General features: G+C 41.0%; 1 non-coding gene across 1 annotated transcript; it reads right to left on the bottom strand.

Moving 5' to 3' along the window:
- Positions 1–2,434: 2,434 nt before the first annotated feature.
- On the bottom strand, positions 2,435–2,516 carry Trnas-gcu (transfer RNA serine (anticodon GCU)). The gene has a single exon. It is a non-coding gene; the product is annotated as a tRNA-Ser (tRNA).
- Between the last annotated feature and the right edge of the window lie 1,049 nt (positions 2,517–3,565).

Genomic DNA, 3,565 nt, shown 5'->3' with positions numbered 1-3,565 from the left:
CATAAACCGAGTCCCTGTCCGTAATCTTACAGACTCAATGTATGCCCATGAAGTAACCTATATAGAGTTCAACCGATTGGACTAAACGCTGTAACGTTGTTGCCCTAAAACGTCATGTAACACTGTCACAAAAGATCAACCATGCTACGAATTATATTCCACTATGCAAATAACTCGGCTCAGCCGGCACGAAAGAGCATCACTGACGCTATCTGTGATGTAACGTTTTTATTATTATTATTATTATTATTATTTGTTTGAAATGACACTGCGCGATTTTTGAAAAGGAATTGACACTTGTTACATTTTTACAAACACGTTTAAGTATGAGAAACAACTCGCAACAGATGATTCTTAAAAAAGGAATCGACTCGGCGTTCCGGCTTTAACTCAAATGGGATCATTCACATGTGCGCCTATGGCGCCTGTGTGGCCTTGTAAAGACTCACAAAACAAAAAATGCTAAAAATGATCGGCGAGAGTGGAATTTGAATCCAGGGAACAGTGTAGAAACAGAAGACAGGCACCTTGCATCACCAGGTTCATGTACTGACTGTCAAGCCTCGAGTATGGCGTACAGGCCGATGTCCCGCTGTTGCGTCATACGGAAGCGGGCCATGGTCTAGTGCTAAAGACGCTTGTCTTTCAATCGCTTGGGCGTCTCAACAGGGACCGCTTCAGTCCCGGTCAGTACAGTATAGACTGCATATATCTTTGCGTCCTACATTCCCGGAAAGGTCCTCCACTTGTAAAACTGACGTAAAAATGGAAAATTCTGTGGTGTGAAGTTAAACACAAACAAACCTATACATTTTTCTCGTATGGCAAACGAGGCCACATAAAATTTATTGTTTATTGATTGTCTCCATTGTGTTTTACTTTATTGTTTGACTGGTGTTTTGCGCTCTACACAAGAATATTTCACTATACTTAACGGCTGCCAGTGTTATGGTGGGAGGAAAACCGGGCAGGACACGGGGAAAACCCACGACCATCCGCCGGTTGCTGGAAGACCTTCCCACGTACGGCCGGAGAGGAAGCTAGTGAGAACTAGACTTGAATTCACAGCGCCAGCATTGGCGAGAGGCTCCTGAGTCGTTCCACACTTAACAATTTTTAAGTCATGAGATGACGTGGAGTCGTTACGTGTGTGTACACAGTGTGTCTCCTTGTAGCTGGAGGGGCCTCCGTGGCTCAGCTGCTTAGCGCGCTAGCTCAGCACTCAAACAATTAATCTGTTAAACCTGAGTGATGCTAGAATGTATTCTGTTATTACAGCAGATTGTTCTGTTAAATACAACACACATATTCTATCAATTCAACATAGTCATTCTCTTAGCCTAACAGGATATTATGTTGAATGTGGCACATTATGTAATAATAACAGAATACATTCTAGCATCACTCAGACAACAACTAGAGTTTCTACTAAAATTGACAAATTAATTTTTTGAGTGTACAAAAGGAAAATAAAATGACCACCGACCTCTGGTAAGTATACAGCTGACATTTGAACGGAATGTACTTGGGCCTCCGTGGGCAAGGTGGTCAGCGTACCAGCACAACGCAATGACACAAGAGCCTCTTAACAATGTGGTTGCTATGAATTCTGCAGCCGTACGTAGAAAAGTTTGTCAGCAACCTGCGGATGGTTGTAGGTTTCCACCAGGCTCTCTCTGGTTTCCTCCCACAATATATGCTTGGGGTTTAACGTACAACTTAATTTTTCCGTCACTTAACGACGAGAGGTCATTAGATGTGAGTTCATATATTGTGTCTTCTTGTGACCGGGTGAGTCCATGTCACCGAAGTGCTGCCGACACTGAAGTATCACGACGAAGACATCCAGACATGACACCCCACCCATTCACATATACTGACTGGCACCGGGCCAACCAGTCATGTTTCCTTGTTCTAACTTCTCAGTGCTGAGCGTTAAGCTAGGCCTGAGCAAGTACATTTTTAATGTTTTTAATAGGACACAACACGGCCGGTTTGATCCCGGGGTCCCCGACTCCGAGGTGGATGGTTGAACATCAAGTTGTTGACCTATTACTATATGGGGACCGCAAACAACAACCAGTAAAAATCTCGTGAGCAGTGAGTGCATGAGGCGTGAAGCGCAAGTCCAATTTAAGGCCTACACATGTGCAATATAAATAAATGCTCCGGCTTAACCTATGATTATTTGTTTATTTTCAGCTTTAACTTTCACTCAACGACGCATTAAATTGTAATGAACAAGTTAAACCAATTTGCATAATTCCCATTCGCCTACCGTACCTTATTTAGCATACTTGTCACAACATCGCTTGAACTTGCCGAACAGGTTTTGTCAGCCTTCCCTCTCACAAGCCTAAATTCGCCGCTGAGGTGAAAATGGACTTTTCAGACAGCTTGATCTTGTTCAGCCTTTACACGCATTAAAAACAGTCGACGAGGATGGGATTCGAACCCACGCGGGGAGACCCCAATGGATTAGCAGTCCATCGCCTTAACCACTCGGCCACCTCGTCAGTTAGGCCGAGTGCAAGATCTTATTGTACAGTTACATACTAAGAAGCATACTTGATGTAATATGCAACATATTGTTCATTAAATAAGAATTAATTGTTTCCTAAATTATGTCAGTACTATTAAACGACTAAATTGTCCTTTAATCTGAAATTCATATTGTTTTCAGAGATAGAAAGTGGTTGGCAAAGTGTCAACTCTTGCATAAACCACCATGCATAAACAGATAAATAATTGATCGCTTGTAAATGTCATTCGACTTGTCAGTAGGTATAAATTGTTAACCAGTATATATCTGGGGCATCTCATGCAAAGCGATTGTAGGCTAAGTTGATTGTAACTGCCATGGTGACACGTAATGAAAACATAGGTTGCCATGGTAGTTATGGTTGCTTTGCGCAAGAGGCCCCAGGACTGGAAATTCTGTCACCGTGTAGGTGTAGGCTGTTTACCGCACCGCATATCACTATTTTAGACATTCCAGAGTAGGCCTATAATTAAAAAAGTATAAATATTATACCGGAACATAAATTTCAAACTGTCAAATTAATCCTTAATTAATTAATTCGTTGACTTTAGAAATGACTGGGACTGTTATACCAGTCCCAGTATGGAGGTATACAGGCCCTACCTCCATGGTCCCAGGTAATACCAATGCATGAGTACAAAATAGTAGGCCCTGCTTCGAAAATGCAATGATCATTCCGCATTTTCGAGCTATTGAAATCTATTTAGAACCAATAAAAAAACTGAACGATATTTTATCTGCATGTTTGTGCTCTTTGTATACCGGTACCGTATTTTAATCTGGGATATAAAATCCACTTGGAAAACAGACTCATATGAACCGGCATGTTTTGTTTTTAAGACATTGAATGTTAGTGTGAAACAAACAATGAAAACATACTGGAACTTGAATGATATATGATATATAGTCATCTAGATATAAAACAAAAAATTCATTGAGTGTAAGAAAAATGATACTTTCACACATAAATTAAGCTTGAAATCACATTAAAGAAATTTCCTTACTGGTACGCATGTTGTTATC

Source organism: Liolophura sinensis, chromosome 6 (assembly GCF_032854445.1).
Source record: "Liolophura sinensis isolate JHLJ2023 chromosome 6, CUHK_Ljap_v2, whole genome shotgun sequence".
Classification (NCBI taxonomy): Eukaryota; Metazoa; Mollusca; class Polyplacophora; order Chitonida; family Chitonidae; genus Liolophura; species Liolophura sinensis.
The sequence above is the reverse complement of the archived record's forward strand: the minus strand, read 5'-3'. Positions and strand labels throughout refer to the sequence as shown.